At 37.6% G+C, this 17745-nt stretch overlaps 1 protein-coding gene across 12 annotated transcripts in view; it reads left to right on the top strand.

The window, feature by feature from the left end:
* Abi2 (abl interactor 2) overlaps positions 1-17745 on the top strand; it is a 139182-nt gene that overhangs the window by 40378 nt on the left and 81059 nt on the right. The gene's annotated exons all lie outside the window — the stretch shown is intronic.

Raw genomic sequence — 17745 nt, 5'->3', positions numbered from 1 at the left:
CACCGGGAATTGAACTCAAGGGCATTCAACCACTGAGCCTCGTCCCCAACCCTGTTTTGTATTCTATTTAGAGACATGGTCTCACTAAGTTGCTTAGCGTTTCACCATTGCTGAGGCTGGCTTTGAACTCAGGATCCTCCTGTCTCAGCTTCCTAGGATTACAGGCATGCACCACTGCTCCTGGCATAAAAATTTCTTATACTAAACTTTAAATGTTAATTTTTTTTGCATTATAAAAGTCATGCTTATGAAAATATAGGAAGAAAATGGAAAAACAAACCTTTTCACCTAAGCTTGTCACCACTATCTGAGCTTTTCACTATTAAAATTTTTTATATTCTTCCTTGTAATACATTTTCCTGTAATTAATTATACTGTGATTCTAATAGATATAGAATTTTGGGTTTTGCCCTTTTAGCATTAAAATAAGCATTTATTCATGATATTAGATCTTTGTATGCATTCTGAATGACTATAATGTTGGCATGTATTTGTCATAGCTTCTATAATGATTTCTATTTGGGGGGACCATTTGCAATGAAAAAATAATTTAATTGTAAAAGCAATTTAAAAAAACATGAAAATGATAAAAGTTTTGATCTGCTCTGCCTCTTTTTGAAGAGATCATTGAAGTTTTCTATCTTAGTACTCTTATGATTTTGAGTAATTTAGCAGTATTTTTAGCACTCTTTTTTAGACTCTCCTGGAATTAATTTTTTTTATATGTGCATTTTTAAAAAAGAACTTGAGGCTTCAGGAGTGTTTTGAAATTGATTGATCCAGCTTTTTTAGTTGTTGTTTATCGCGGTTCTGGGGCTTGAACCCAGGGCCTCATGCATGCCAAGCACACATCCCACCATTGAGCCACATCCCTAGGCCCAATCTGACCATTTCTGAGAGTCTAAAAGTTTATCCAATTTGTGTTATTAAATCAAATACAATTTAGATAATTACATCAGATATGGTGTTTATTTTTACTATTTTAAAATTCATCAGGCTGATTCAGAGGGTTTTTTAAAAATTATTTAATATCAAATTAACTAATTTTTTTTTTTAGGGGATACTGGGATTGAACTCAGGGGCACTCAACCACTGAGTTATATCCCTAGCCCTATTTTGTATTTTATTTAGAGACAGAGTCTCACTGAGTTTTAGCACCTTGCTTTTTGCTGAGGCTAGCTTTGAACTTGCGATCCTCCTACCTCAGTCTCCTGAGACTCTGGGATTATAGGGATGCACCACCACGCCTGGCTTAACATTTAATCTTATTTGAGTTTGCCATTTATAATGGTTTCTTCACATCCCATTTAAACATCTGTAGACATTGTATATTTTGTTTGTTGTATTGCCATGTCTCTTAAGTTAAAAAAATAGAATTGGTGAATTTTAATGAGCAAGAGGTAAATTTTGTTTTAGGAAGACCTAAAGGAATTAATTAATGGTATTTTTTTTTTTTAAATTTTTTATTGTGGGTTGTTCAAAACATTACAAATTTCTTGACATATCATATTCCACACTTTGATTCAAGTGGGTTATGAACTCCCACCTTCACCCCATACACAGATTGCAGAATCACATCAGTTACACATCCATTGATTTACATATTGCCATACTAGTGTCTGTTGTGCTCCGCTGCCTTTCCCATCCTCCCCCCTCCCCCCTCCCCACCTCTCCCCTCCCCTCCCCTCCTCTCTCTCTACCCCCTCCACTGTATAACCCTGAGGGAATTAATGGTATTTTAAATAATGAAATAGATAAATGAATAAGGAGTAGATGAAATAGAAGAGAGGTTGACAGTCTGCCAATTTGATATACAATTTAAAGGTCTATACTTAAGAGGCTCAACATTTTTGTGTGTTTGAAGTTTTAGCAAAGGATCTGAAAGGGAAAGTAAGGGCAAATGTGGAAAAGAAATTAATATGTTAGAGTTCCTAAATAGTAAGGACAACTTTTTAATAGTTGGAAAGTAGGAGGCAACAAGCTATAGTACTTAGGTAAAAAAGGGTTATAATAAGCTCAAGGAAGAAGGTGATTAAGGCCACCCAAGATTGTAAGTATTTGTATTAATTCAGTTAATTAGAGCATTTTCTTTTTGTGTGTCATATAAATTGACATTTAATAATATGATCTACTTAATGCCATCTTTTTAAGCTATTGAAATAAAGGAAAAGCAGGAGAGATGAATAGATAGAAATTAGTAGGTTAGAAATAATAGAGGCCCCAAATAGAGCTGTCAAGAATATGTTGAACCTTTTTTATTTGGCATTTAGTGTCTAGAGGGCAATACCTGGAGAAGTGAAGGATCTGCAACTCTGCTGCAGCTGTCAAATATCTTAATATATTGGATGAGGGGTTGAGTAGGAGAAATGAGCTTATGGAGGACTATCTAAAAAGTGAATAAAAACTAAAAAATATAGAATTTGCTCCAGGGATTGAAATTTTTAAAATTATGTTTAATGCACAGGTAGAATTCTTTGCTTAAAAAGTCATTTGAGGGCTGGGATTGTGGCTCAGCGGTAGAGCGCTCGCCTAGCATGGGTGGGACCCGGGTTCGATCCTCAGCACCACATAAAAATAAAAAAGGCATTGTGTTGTGTCCATCTACACCTAAAAAATAAATATTAAAAAAAAAAAGGTCATTTGAGTCAGATGCAGTGGTGCAGCCCTGTAATTCCAGAGACTCTAGCGCCTGAAGCAGGATGATCATAAGCTTAAGGCCATCCTTGGTAATTGAGCAAGATCCTCTCCCAAAATTTAAAAAAAGGACTGAGGATATGGTTAAATGGTAGATTGCCTCTGGGTTCAGTCCCCTGTCTCTCTCTCCCTCTCTTTCTCACATGCACACAAAATCAGTTGAATATGAAATTTGATGCTCTATAGATTGGATGATGTTGATGATTTTTTCATTGGTGCTGGGGATTGAACCCAGATTCTTACACATTATGCACATATTCAACCATTGAGCATACCTTTGGCCCCCAAATTATTTTCTTAGAGTATAAAAGAAAATATTTTCTGTTTAGAAAACAGATACTCCAGCTGGGCGTTGTGGCTCAAGCCTGTAATCCCAGCATCTTGGGAATCTGAGTCGAGGATTGTGAGTTCAAAGCCAGCCTCAGCAACTGAGAGGCTGCTAAGCAACTCAGTGAGACCCTGTTTCTAAATAAAATACAAAATAGGGCTGGGGATGTGGCTCAGTGGTCAAGTGCCCTGAGTTCAATCCCTGGTACCAAAAAAAAAAAAAAAAAAAGGCAGATACTCAGTAAATACTAAAATTGGGGTTGGCAGACTTTTTCTGTAAAGGGGCAGTTGGAATTTTAGGTTTTGTCAGTTAGATATGATCTCAGTCTTATTCTTTATAGAGTTTTTTTTTGTTTGTTTTTGAGGGGGTGGGGTGGGGGGTGAGGTAGGGTAGGGCATAGAGTACTGGGATTAAACCCAGGGCTTTGCTTTTGGTAGGCAATTGCTGTACCACTGAGCTACCTATCTCCAGCCCTACCTTTTTTCCCTTTAAATTTGTTCTTTTCAGATATACGTGACAGTAGAGTGTGTGTAGGGGTGGGAGGGTGGGGTTGTTGGGGATTGAACCAGGGTTTGTGCATATGAGGCAAGCACTCTACCAATTGAGCTTAAATCCCCATCCCCTCTTCAGCCCTTTTTAATTTAATTTTGAGATGGGGTCTTGCTAGGTTTCCCAGGCTAGCCTTAAACTTGTGATTCTCCTTCCTCAGCCTCCTGAGTAGTCGGAATGACAGGCATAAGCCACCAGTCCTTGCAAGTATGTTTTTAAACAACTACTTATAAATGTTAGAACACAGATAAGAATTTGGGAATACAGAAAAGGAAAGATATACCGAGTCTCAAAAAGAAGTGCCCATTAACTGTTGAAATGCAGAATGCATAAACCTTTGGAATACAAAACAAGCAACTCCTGAGCAACCCAACCTGCTCCATTGGCTGGTTCCCTTAACCGACACCCTTTCCTGCAAAAAGTAACATGAGAGCAATGTGTAAGCTCTAGAAAAACTAGGATAAAATTGAATTACTTTGCCCTGGTTCCATCTCTAGTCCAGCCCCTAGCTGCTGTTTCTCTATCAGTATTAACATTCTATACCAAGGGATTGCTCTTGGCCTGCATTCTCTCTTGAATGTGTATACATTGCTTTCCTAAATAAATTTCTGTGCCACTACTGACATATGCTGAAATTCTTTCTTACAAATTTTAAAAATTTGTTCTAATTAGTTATATATGGCAGTAGAATGTATTTTGACACATCATACATAAATGGAATGTAACTTCTCATTCTTCTATTTGTACATGATGTAGAATCACACTGGTCATATAATCAAATATGCATGTAGGGTAATAATGTCTGATTCATTCTACTATCCTTCCCATCCCCATACCCCCTTCTCTCCCTTTACTCCCTTCTGTCTAATCCAAAATACCTCTATTCTTCCCTAGGTTTCCCGCCCCCCTACCCATTATGAGTTAGCATCCACATATTAGAGAAAACATTTGGCCTTTGGTTTTTGAGATTGGCTTACTTCGCTTAGCATGGTATTCTCTAGCTCCATTCATTTACTGGCAAATGCCATAACTTCATTCTTCTTTAAGGCTAAGTAATATTCCATTGTGCATATATACCACATTCTTTATCCATTCATCTGTTGAAGGGCATCTAGGTTGGTTCCATAGGTTTAGTTATTGTGAGTTGAGCTGCTATAAACGTTGATGTAGCCGTATCACTTTAAGTCCTTTGGGTATAAACTGAGGAGTGGGATAGCTGGGTCTAATGGTGGTTCCATTCCAGGTTCTCTTGGGAATCTCCATATTGCCTGAAATTCTTCATCACATATGTTAAAGATCCCACTTGTCTCCTCTTCTATGGAAATTACTTAGGATTCTATCCTAGAGATAAATACTTTCCTGATGACAAAATGATTCTTGCCTTTTGGGCCATATAAAAACAGTCTGTGGGAATAGTTTACCAGTTTCTATTTTTTTTTTTTTGAAGAGAGAGAGAATTTTTTAATATATATATTTTTTATTTCTGAATAAAGTATCTACTTTATTTATGAAGGTAAAAGTTATAAAATTAATGACTTCTTGAGCACCAACACTGTATTGAGATACCCCTGAGCCTTTCAAGTATCTGAGTCAATATATTTTATTCTTCATTTAGGAAAATTTGAATTTGTTTGTAATTCAATGCTATCAAAATGGTTCCAGAATTTACAGCAAGTATATTTTTTGAAATATGTAGGTTTTAAAGAAATTATGGGCTGTAAACTAAAAAGTAATCTCACTCTATTGTTTCAAGAGAAGGAAATTGAAAACTAATTTTGCTAATCATTAAGTAGAATAAGGAAGAGGTATTTAACTTTTTAAAAATATTATATCCCTGTTTATTTTGAGATCACAGTCATTTTTACAACATAATCTGATCTTTTGAACACAACTATAAATGAGCTCATGTTTAGCCTATTTTGGAGCCATTCTAACATGGAGTAAGGTGGGTGGCAGAGTTTTATCTTAAGTAAGGCAGGGCTCTTGACAAATAACACAATACAACATTACATCAAAACATGAAACAAACAAAGGCTTTTTTTGTGGAAAAGTGTGGTAAAATGCTTCCATGTTTTATAATGTCACCTTTAAATAGATCAGGCTGTCCTTATTACCTTCCAAAAATACATTTAAATTCCTAATATAGGGTGAAGAGTAACACAAAATTGTATATATAACATACTGACAACAGGTTACTTTGTCCAGCTATAAAACATCAAATAACATGAATAAGTATCAACCAAATTTGTTATTTCTATACAAATCTGAGACAGTTACTACTGATAATTTTAGTTTGGAGAACATCAACTTGGCAAAGTCCTCTCCTAAGCTTTACATTTAACTAATGTTAACTTTTAAAGTACAACTTTGAATCCATAGTATACAGTAACTATAATCACAGGTCTGCATGGATTAGGAAAAAATAAAAGATAGCCTTAAAACTAGAATTTTTTAATATTATTTTTCAGTTTTTGGTGAATACAACATCTTCACTTTATTTTTATTTATTTATTTATTTATTTTAGAGAGAGAGAGAAAGAGAGAAAATTTTAATATTTATTTTTTAGTTTGTAGCGAACACAACATCTTTGTATGTGGTGTTGAGGATTGAACCGCGGGCCGCATGCATGCCAGGCGAGCGCGCTACCGCTTGAGCCACATCCCCAGCCCGGAAGTCAGGATTCTTGAGATCAGAGTTTTGTGCAACTTTGGCAAAAATACTAGGTTCTGAGAATTTGTAGAGAATGTTGAGTTAAATAGTAATAATGGAGGGTCAGTCAAGTTGGAGATCACGTATTTATTGGAATGGCAGCAGGCTTCAGGAATTATAAGGGTTATCTGGTAGAATGATTCAGGACAAGAATACATTATAGATACCTGGGGTATAGAGGTTTTTTCCATGAGTACTACTTTTATTTATTTTTTCCTGAGGTTGAACCTGAATCACTTTTCCACTTCCTAATGCTCTTGCCCTTTTCTCCATTGTAGTGGAAATGAACACTAAGATTAAAGCAGGGTGGGTCAGGGGAATCTAAATTTTACTCTGGCTTTTCTGAAGATAATTGAACTTCAGTTTTCTCTTCCATAAGATTGTAAGACTAGATAATTTCTGAACTGTCTTTCATCTTGACTTCTTTATTCTTCTGATATTCTCACAGATGAGGTTGGTTTGTATTTGCTTCTCTTTATGTTCTGTTGGCTCTTTTTTATGTCCACTGATCTCATTGTTGCTATTACTATGATACAAATATTATTACTCTGACTGCCTAAAATTACTATTACTATGATAAAACTGAGCTGTTTTCCAAATTATTCTGAGTTGGAATTTGGTGATGAGAATTCCAATGACTGTACAAACTACATATCAGGAAAAAAAAAAACCACATCAACAAAAATAAATAATAAGTAATCCATGCTTTCTGAATGTCAAATACTTAAAAAAATAGAGAAAATTGATTAGGAATGTAAAGTATCAGATAATTTTTTACTGTTCTAAAAGGACAATAGAGTATTAAGTAGTACACAAATTTACACCACACTCATCAAGGTAGTGTTAGGATAGGTTCTTTTATTTTTTTTTTTGCAATGTACACATTTTATTGAGTCTAAGATTCCATTGATGATAAGATACATCATTTATATTTATAAGAGTTGTCAAGGAGAAAATAGAAACTATACTAAATATACACACTGCTTTTAAAATTTTTTTAATTTCAATTTATTTTATTTTATTTTTTATATTTATTTATTTATTTTTAAATTTTTATTGTTGGTTGTTCAAAACATTACATAGTTCTTGATATATCATATTTCACATTTTGATTCAAGTGGGTTATGAACTCCCATTTTTACCCCGTATATAGATTGCAGAATCACATCAGTTACACATCCATTGATTTACATATTGCCATACTAGTGTCTGTTGTATTCTGTTGCCTTTCCTATCATCTACTGTCCCCCCTCCCCTCCCCTCCCCTCCCCTCCCATCTTCTCTCTCTACCCCATCTACTGTAATTCATTTCTCTCTCTTGTTTTTTTTTTCCCCTTTCCCCTCACTTCCTCCTATATGTAATTTTGTAAAGGAAGGGTCTCCTTCCTTTAACATGCAATTTCCCTTCTCTATCTCTTTCCCTCCCCCCTCTCGTCCCTGTTTAATGGTGATCTTCTTCTCATGCTCTTCCTCCCTATTCTGTTCTTAGTTGCTCTCCTTATATCAAAGATGACATTTGGCATTTGTTTTTTAGGGATTGGTTAGCTTCACTTAGCATAATCTGCTCTAGTGCCATCCATTTCCCTGTAAATTCCATGATTTTGTCACTTTTTAGTGCAGAGTAATACTCCATTGTGTACAAATGCCACATTTTTTTTATCCATTCATCTATTGAAGGGCATCTAGGTTGGTTCCACAGTCTAGCTATTGTGAATTGTGCTGCTATGAACATCGTTGTAGCAGTATCCCTATAGTACGCTCTTTTAAGGTCTTTAGGGAATAGTCCAAGAAGGGGAATAGCTGGGTCAAATGGTGGTTCCATTCCCAGCTTTCCAAGGAATCTCCATACTGCTTTCCAAATTGGCAGCACCAATTTGCAGCCCCACCAGCAATGTACAAGTGTACCCTTTTCCCCACATCCTCACCAGCACTTGTTGTTGTTTGACTTCATAATGGCTGCCAATCTTACTGGAGTGAGATGGTATCTTAGGGTGGTTTTGATTTGCATTTCTCTGACTGCTAGAGATGGTGAGCATTTTTTCATGTATTTGTTGATTGATTTATGTCCTCCTCTGAGAAGTGTCTGTTCAGGTCCTTGGCCCATTTGTTGATTGGGTTATTTGTTATCTTATTGTCTAATTTTTTGAGTTCTTTGTATACTCTGGATATTAGGGCTCTATCTGAAGTGTGAGGAGTAAAAATTTGTTCCCAGGATGTAGGCTCCCTATTTACCTCTCTTATTGTTTCTCTTGCTGAGAAAAAACTTTTTAGTTTAAGTAAGTCCAATTTGTTGATTCTTGTTATTAACTCTTGTGCTATGGGTGTCCTATTAAGGAATTTGGAGCCCAACCCCACAATATGTAGATCGGAGCCAACTTTTTCTTCTATCAGACGCAGAGTCTCTGATTTGATATCAAGCTCCTTGATCTATTTTGAGTTAACTTTTGTGCATGGCGAGAGAAAGGGATTCAGTTTCATTTTGTTGCATATGTGTTTCCAGTTTTCCCAGCACCATTTGTTGAAGATGGTATCCTTCCTCCATTGCATGCTTTTAGCCCCTTTATCAAATATAAGATAGTTGTAACTTTGTGGATTAGTCTCTGTGTCCTCTATTCTGTACCATTGGTCCACCTGCCTGTTTTGGTACCAGTACCATGCTGTTTTTGTTACTATTGCTCTGTAGTATAGTATGAAATCTGGTATCGCTATACCGCCTGATTCACACTTCCTGCTTAGAGTTGCTTTTGCTATTCTGGGTCTTTTATTTTTCCATATGAATTTCATGATTGCTTTATCTATTTCTACAAGAAATGCCGTTGGGATTTTGATTTTTGGCATTGCATTAAACCTATAGAGAACTTTTGGTAATATTGCCATTTTGATGATGTTAGTTCTTCCTATCCATGAACAGGGTATATTTTTCCATCTTCTAAGATCTTCTTCTATTTCTCTCTTTAGGATTCTGTAGTTTTCATTGTATAAATCTTTCACCTCATTTGTTAGGTTGATTCCCCAGTATTTTATTTTTTTTTGAAGATATTGTGAATGGGGTGTTTTTCCTCATTTCCATTTCAGAAGTTTTGTCGCTGATATACAGAAATGCCTTTGATTTATGCGTGTTGATTTTATATCCTGCCAGTTTGCTGAATTCATTTATTAGTTCTAGTAGTTTCTTGGTAGATCCTTTTGGGTCTTCTAGGTATAGAATCATGTCTTCTGCAAATAGCGATAATTTAAGTTCTTCTTTTCCTATTTTTATGCCTTTAATTTCTTTCGTCTGTCTAATTGCTCTGGCCAGTGTTTCGAGAACTATATTGAAGAGAAGTGATGATAGAGGGCATCCCTGTCTTCTTCCAGAATTTAGAGGGAATGCCTTCAATTTTTCTCCATTCAGAGTGATGCTAGCCTGGGGCTTAGCGTAGACATCTTTTACAATGTTGAGGTAAGTTCCTGTTATCCCTAGTTTTTCTAATGTTTTGAACATAAAGGGATGTTGTACTTTGTCAAATGCTTTTTCTGTGTCTATCGAGATGATCATATGGTTCTTATCTTTAAGTCTATTGATGTGGTGAATTATATTTATTGATTGCGGTATATTGAACCATCCTTGCATCCCAGGGATGAATCGTACTTGATCATGGTGCACAATTTTTTTGATGTGTTTTTTTTTTAAATTTTTTATTGTTGGTTGTTCAAAGCATTACATAGTTCTTGATATATCATATTTCACACTTTGATTCAAGTGGGTTATGAACTCCCATTTTTACCCCATATACAGATTGCAGAATCACATCAGTTACACATCCATTGATTTACATATTGCCATACTAGTGTCTGTTGTGTTCTGCTGCCTTTCCTATCTTCTACTATCCCCCCTCCCCTCCCCTCCCCTCCCCTCCCCTCCCCTCTTCTCTCTCTGCCCCCTCTACTGACATTCATTTGTCCCCCTTGTATTATTTTTCCCTTTCCCCTCACTTCCTCTTGTATGTACTTTTGTATAACCCTGAGGGTCTCCTTCCATTTCCATGCAATTTCCCTTCTCTCTCCCTTTCCCTCCCACCTCTCATCCCTGTTTAATGTTAATCTTCTTCTCATGCTCTTCGACCCTACTCTGTTCTTAGTTACTCTCCTTATATCAAAGAAGACATTTGGCATTTGTTTTTTAGGGATTGGCTAGCTTCACTTAGCATAATCTGCTCTAATGCCATCCATTTCCCTGTAAATTCTATGATTTTGTCATTTTTTAATGCAGAGTAATACTCCATTGTGTATAAATGCCACATTTTTTTTATCCATTCATCTATTGAAGGGCATCTAGGTTGGTTCCACAGTCTTGCTATTGTGAATTGTGCTGCTATGAACATCGATGTAGCAGTGTCCCTGTAGCATGCTCTTTTTAGGTCTTTAGGGAATAGACTGAGAAGGGGAATAGCTGGGTCAAATGGTGGCTCCATTCCCAGCTTTCCAAGAAATCTCCATACTGCTTTCCAAATTGGCAGCACCAATTTGCAGTCCCACCAGCAATGTACAAGTGTACCCTTTTCCCCACATCCTCACCAGCACTTGTTGTTGTTTGACTTCCTAATGGCTGCCAATCTAACTGGAGTGAGATGGTATCTTAGTGTGGTTTTGATTTGCATTTCTCTGACTGCTAGAGATGGTGAGCATTTTTTTATGTACTTGTTGATTGATTGTATGTCCTCCTCTGAGAAGTGTCTGTTCAGGTCCTTGGCCCATTTGTTGATTGGGTTATTTGTTCTCTTATTGTCTAATTTTTTGAGTTCTTTGTATACTCTGGATATTAGGGCTCTATCTGAAGTGTGAGGAGTAAAGATTTGTTCCCAGGATGTAGGCTCTCTATTTACCTCTCTTATTGTTTCTTTTGCTGCGAAAAAACTTTTTAGTTTGAGTAAGTCCCATTTGTTGATTCTAGTTATTAACTCTTGTGCTATGGGTGTCCTATTGAGGAATTTGGAGCCCGACCCCACAGTATGTAGATCGTAGCCAACTTTTTCTTCTATCAGACGGCGTGTCTCTAATTTGATATCAAGCTCCTTGATCCATTTTGAATTAACTTTTGTGCATGGCGAGAGAAATGGATTCAGTTTCATTTTGTTGCATATGGATTTCCAGTTTTCCCAGCACCATTTGTTGAAGATGCTATCCTTCCTCCATTGCATGCTTTTAGCCCCTTTATCAAATATAAGATAGTTGTAGTTTTGTGGATTTGTTTCTGTGTCCTCTGTTCTGTACCATTGGTCCACCCACCTGTTTTGGTACCAGTACCATGCTGTTTTTGTTACTATTGCTCTGTAGTATAGTTTGAAGTCTGGTATCGCTATACTGCCTGATTCACACTTCCTGCTTAGCATTGTTTTTGCTATTCTGGGTCGTTTATTTTTCCATATGAATTTCATGATTGCTTTCTCTATTTCTACAAGAAATGCCGTTGGGATTTTGATTGGCATTGCATTAAACCTATAGAGAACTTTTGGTAGTATCGCCATTTTGATGATGTTAGTTCTGCCTATCCATGAACAGGGTATATTTTTCCATCTTCTAAGATCTTCTTCTATTTCTCTCTTTAGGGTTCTGTAGTTTTCATTGTATAAGTCTTTCACCTCTTTTGTTAGGTTGATTCCCCAGTATTTTATTTTTTTTTAAGATATTGTGAATGGAGTGGTTGTCCTCATTTCCATTTCAGAGGATTTGTCGCTGATATACAGGAATGCCTTTGATTTATGCGTGTTGATTTTATATCCTGCCACTTTGCTGAATTCATTTATTAGCTCTAATAGTTTCTTTGTAGAGCCTTTTGGGTCTGCTAGGTATAGAATCATGTCAACTGCAAATAGTGATAATTTAAGTTCTTCTTTTCCTATTTTTATGCCTTTAATTTCTTTCGTCTGTCTAATTGCTCTGGCCAGTGTTTCGAGAACTATGTTGAACAGAAGTGGTGAGAGAGGGCATCCCTGTCTTGTTCCAGATTTTAGAGGGAATGCCTTCAATTTTTCTCCATTCAGAATGATGCTAGCCTGAGGCTTAGCATAGATTGCTTTTACAATATTGAGGTATGTTCCTGTTATCCCTAGTTTTTCTAGAGTTTTGAACATAAACGGATGCTGTACTTTGTCGAATGCTTTTTCCGCATCTATCGAGATGATCATATGGTTCTTATTTTTAAGTCTATTGATGTGGTGAATAACATTTATTGATTTCCGTATATTGAACCATCCTTGCATCCCAGGGATGAATCCTACTTGATCATGGTGCACAATTTTTTTGATATGTTTTTGTATCTGATTCGCCAGAATTTTATTGAGGATTTTTGCATCTAGGTTCATTAGAGATATTGGTCTGTAGTTTTCTTTCTTTGAAGTGTCTTTGTCTGGTTTAGGTATCAGGGTGATGTTGGCCTCGTAGAATGAATTTGGAAGTTCTCCCTCTTTTTCTATTTCCTGAAGTAGCTTGAAAAGTATTGGTATTAGTTCCTCTTTAAAGGTTTTGTAAAACTCTGCTGTATACCCATCCGATCCTGGGCTTTTCTTAGTTGGTAGACTTTTGATGGTTTCTTCTATTTCCTCAATTGATATTGGTCTGTTTAGGTTGTCTATATCCTCCTGACTCAATCTGGGCAGATCATATGACTTAAGAAATTTATCTATGCCTTCACTATCTTCTAATGTATTGGAGTATAAGGATTCAAAATAATTTTTGATTATCTTCTGTATTTCTGAAGTGTCTGTTGTGATATTGCGTTTTTCATCCCGTATGTTAGTAATTTGAGTTCTCTCTCTTCTTCTCTTTGCTAGCATGGCTAAGGGTCTATCGATTTTGTTTATTTTTTCAAAGAACCAACTTTTAGTTTTGTCAATTTTTTCAATTGTTTATTTTGTTTCGATTTCATTAATTTCAGCTCTGATTTTAATTATTTCTTGCCTTCTACTTCTTTTGCTGTTGTTTTGCTCTTCCTTTTCTAGGATTTTGAGATGAAGTATGAGATCATTTATTTGTTGGTTTTTTCTTTTTTTAAGGAATGAACTCCAAGCAATGAATTTTCCTCTTAGAACTGCTTTCAATGTGTCCCATAGATTTCGATATGTTGTGTCTGTGTTTTCATTTATCTCTAAGAATTTTTTAATTTCCTCCTTGATGTCTTCTATAACCCATTGATCATTCAGTAACCTATTGTTCATTCTCCAAGTGATGTATGCTTTTTCCTTCCTTCTTTTATCGTTGATTTTCAGTTTCATTCCATTATGATCAGATAAGATGCATGGTATTATCTCTACTCCTTTATATTGTCTAAGAGTTGCCCTGTGACACAATATGTGATCTATTTTTGAGAAGGATCCATGTGCTGCTGAGAAAAAAGTGTAACTGCTTGATGTTGGGTAGTATATTCTATATATGTCAATTAAGTCTAGGTTATTAATTGTGTTATTGAGTTCTATAGTTTCCTTATTCAACTTTTGTTTGGAAGATCTGTCCATTGGTGAGAGAGGTGTGTTGAAGTCTCCCATGATTATTGTATGGTGGTCTATTAGACTCTTGAACTTGAGAAGAGTTTGTTTGACGAACATAGCTGCACCATTGTTAGGGGCATATATATTTATGATTGTTATGTCTTGTTGGTGTATGGTTCCCTTGAGTAGTATGTAGTGTCCCTCTTTATCCCTTTGATTAACTTGGGCTTGAAATCTATTTTATTTGATATGAGTATGGACACACCTGCTTGTGTCTGAAGTCCATATGAGTGATATGATTTTTCCCAACCTTTCACCTTCAGCCTATGTATGTCTTTTCCTATCAAATGCGTCTCCTGTAGGCAGCCTATTGTTGGGTCTTGTTTTGTGATCCATTCTACTAGCCTGTGTCTCTTAATTGGTGAGTTTAAGCCATTAACATTTAGGGTTATTATTGAGATATGGGTTGTTGTTCCAGCCATATTTGTTTATTTATGTTACTAAACATGGTTTGTTTTCCTCTTTGATTATTTTTCCCCCCTTTACTGTCCTACCTCCCACTGTTGGTTTTCATTGTTATTTTCCATTTCCTTTTCCTGTAATGTTTTGCTAAGGATGTTTTGAAGAGATGGTTTTCTAGCTGCTAATTCTTTTAACTTTTGTTTATCGTGGAAGGTTTTAATTTCATCTTCCATCCTGAAGCTTAATTTCGCTGGAAACACAATTCTTGGTTGGAACCCATTTTTTTTAGTGTTTGAAATATGTTATTCCAGGATCTTCTAGCTTTCAGAGTCTGTGTTGAAAGATCAGCTGTTATCCTGATTGGCTTACCCCTAAATGTAATCTGTTTCCTTTCTCTTGTAGCTTTTAAAATTCTCTCCTTATTCTGTATGTTGGGCATCTTCATTATAATGTGTCTAGGTGTGGATCTCTTATGATTTTTGCACATTCGGCGTCCTGTAGGCTTCTAAGATTTGGGATTCTGTCTCATTCTTCAAGTCTGGGAAGTTTTCTCGTATTATTTCATTGAATAGATTGCTCATTCCTTTGGTTTGAAACTCTGTCCCTTCCTGTATCCCAATGACTCTTAAATTTGGTCTCTTGATGTTATCCCATATTTCTTGGATGTTCTGCTCATGGTTTCTTAACAGTCTTGCTGAGCTGTCTATGTTCTTTTCAAGTTGAAATACTTTATCTTCATTGTCTGATGTTCTATCTTCTAAGTGTTCTACTCTGCTGGTAGTATTCTCAATTGAGTTTTTAAGTTGGTTTATTGGTTCCTGCATTTCTAGGATTTCTGTTTGTTTGTTTTTTATAACCTCTATCTCCCTGTATAGTTGATCTTTTGCTTCTTGGATTTGTTTATGTAATTCATTGTTGAAGTGATCTTTCATTGTCTGATTTTGCTGTCTGATGTCTTCCTTGAGACTCCAGATCATCTGAAGCATGTATATCCTGAATTCTTTATCTGACATTCCATCTGCTGTAGCTATTACCTCTTCTAACGTTGAGTTGACCTGCATTGCTTGTGGTCCTTTCTTTCCTTGTCTCTTCATACTGTTCGCGTTCCTTTCTACTTGGTGAAACTATTGTGCTATTGAATTTTCCCCCTATATATTTATATTGGTCTTGTATCGTTGCAAAGTCTCCCTCCCTCGCAGGCGCGGGCGGCGGCTCTGCCCCTCCTCCAATTGGGGCAATGTGCCTACCACACCGGCAGGCCGCTTGGCTTGCTCTGCCGGTAGGTAGCAGGTCCGCCTACCTTGCAGGCGCTGGCGGCGGCTCTGTCCCTCTGCGGGTGGCTATGCTTGTTCTGTCGGTGGTCGCAGTTCTGCCTACGTTGCAGGTGCAGGCAGCGGCACTGCCCCTCTGCAGGCCTCTGGGCCTGTTCTGCCGGTGGGTCGCAGGTCCGCCTACCTTGCAGGCGCGGGGCGGGGGGGGGCGGCTCTACCCTTCCTCAGGCCACTGGGCCTGTTCTGTCGGTTGCAGGTCTGGCCTGTTCTGTTGGTGGTCACAGTTCCGTCTACCTTGCAGGCGCGGGGGGAGGGGGCGGCTCTGCCTCTCAGCAGGCCGCTGCGCCTGTTCTGCCAGTGGGTCGCAGGCCTGCCTACCTTGCAGGAGTGGTTGGCAGCTCTGCCCCTCCGCGGGCCACTGGGCCTTTTCTGTCGGTGGTCACAGTTCCGCCTACCTGGCAGGCGCGGGGGGTGGGGGCGCCTCTGCCTCTCAGCAGGCCGCTGCTCCTCTTCTGCCGGTGGGTCGCAGGCCCGCCTACCTTGCAGGAGTGATTGGAAGCTCTGCCCCTCCGCGGGCCACTGGGCCTTTTCTGTCAGTGGTCACAGTTCCGCCTACCTGGCAGGCGCGGGGTGTGGGGGCCGGCTCTGCCCCTCAGCAGGCCGCTGGGCCTGTTCTGTGGGTGGTCACAGTTCCGTCTACCTTGCCGGCGCAGGGGGAGGGGGCGGCTCTGCCTCTCAGCAGGCCGCTGCTCCTCTTCTGCCGGTGGGTCGCAGGCCCGCCTACCTTGCAGGAGTGATTGGAAGCACTGCCCCTCCGCAGGCCACTGGTTGATGTGGTTTTGTATCCGATTCGCCAGAATTTTATTGAGGATTTTTGCATCTAGGTTCATTAGAGATATTGGTCTGTTGTTCTCTTTCTTTGAGGTGTCTTTGTCTGGTTTCGGAATTGGGGTGATGTTGGCCTCATAGAATGAATTTGGAAGAGCTCCCTCTTTTTCTATTTCCTGAAATAACTTGAAAAGTATTGGTATTAATTCTTCTTTAAAGGTTTTGTAAAACTCTGCTGTATACCCATCTGGTCCTGGGCTTTTCTTGGTTGGTAGTCTTTTGATTGCTTCTTCTATTTCATCCATTGATATTGGTCTGTTCAAATTGTGTGTATCCTCCTGACTCAGTCTGGGCAAATCATATGACTTAAGAAATTTATCGATGTCTTCACTATCTTCTATTTTATTGGAATATCGGTTTTCAAAATAATTTCTAATTGTCTTCTGTATTTCTGTAGCATCTGTTGTGATATTGCCTTTTTCATCCCGTATGTTAGTAATTTGAGTTCTCTCTCTTCTTCTCTTTGTTAGCATGGCTAAGGGTCTATCGATCTTATTTATTTTTTCGAAGAACCAACTTTTAGTTTTGTCAATTTTTTCAATAGTTTCTTTTGTTTCATTTTCGTTGATTTCCGCTCTGATTTTAATTATTTCTTGCCTTCTGCTACATTTGCTGTTGTTTTCCTCTTCCTTTTCTAGGGCTTTGAAATGAAGTGTGAGCTCATTTATTTGTTGGTTTTTTCTTTTTTTGAGCAATGACCTCCAGGCGATTAATTTCCCTCTTAAAACTGCTTTCATTGTGTCCCATAGATTCCAATATGTTGTGTCTGTATTTTAATTTATCTCTAAGAATTTTTTGATTTCCTCCTTTATGTCTTCTGTAACCCATTGATCATTCAGTAACATATTGTTCATTTTCCCTGTGATGTAGGATTTTATCATTGATTTCCAGTTTCATTCCATTATGATCAGATAAAATGCATGGTATTATCTCAACCCCTTTATATTTACTGAGGGTTGCCCTATGGCGTAATATATGGTCTGTTTTTGTGAAGGATCCATGTGCTACTGAGAAAAAAGTATATTCACTTGATAATGGTTGATATATTCTATATATGTCGGTTAAGTCTAGGTTATTGATTGTGATATTGAGATCTAATGTTTCTTTATTCAACTTTTGTTTGGAGGATCTGTCCAATGGTGAGAGAAGTGTGTTGAAGTCACCCATAATTATTGTGTTGTGGTCTATTTGATTCTTGAACTTGAGGAGAGTTTATTTTATGAACATCGCAGCACCCTTATTTGGTGGATAAATATTGATAATTGTTATGTCTTGTTTGTGAATGGTTCCTTTTAACAGTATATAATGTCCTTCCTTATCCCTTTTGATTAACTTAGTCTTGAAGTCAATTTTATTCGATATGAGGATGGCCACCCC

The sequence above is a fragment of the Marmota flaviventris genome, chromosome 11 (genome assembly GCF_047511675.1).
Source record: "Marmota flaviventris isolate mMarFla1 chromosome 11, mMarFla1.hap1, whole genome shotgun sequence".
NCBI lineage: Eukaryota > Metazoa > Chordata > Mammalia > Rodentia > Sciuridae > Marmota > Marmota flaviventris.
Note: the sequence above shows the minus strand (reverse complement) of the source record. Positions and strands in the feature narration are given on the sequence as shown.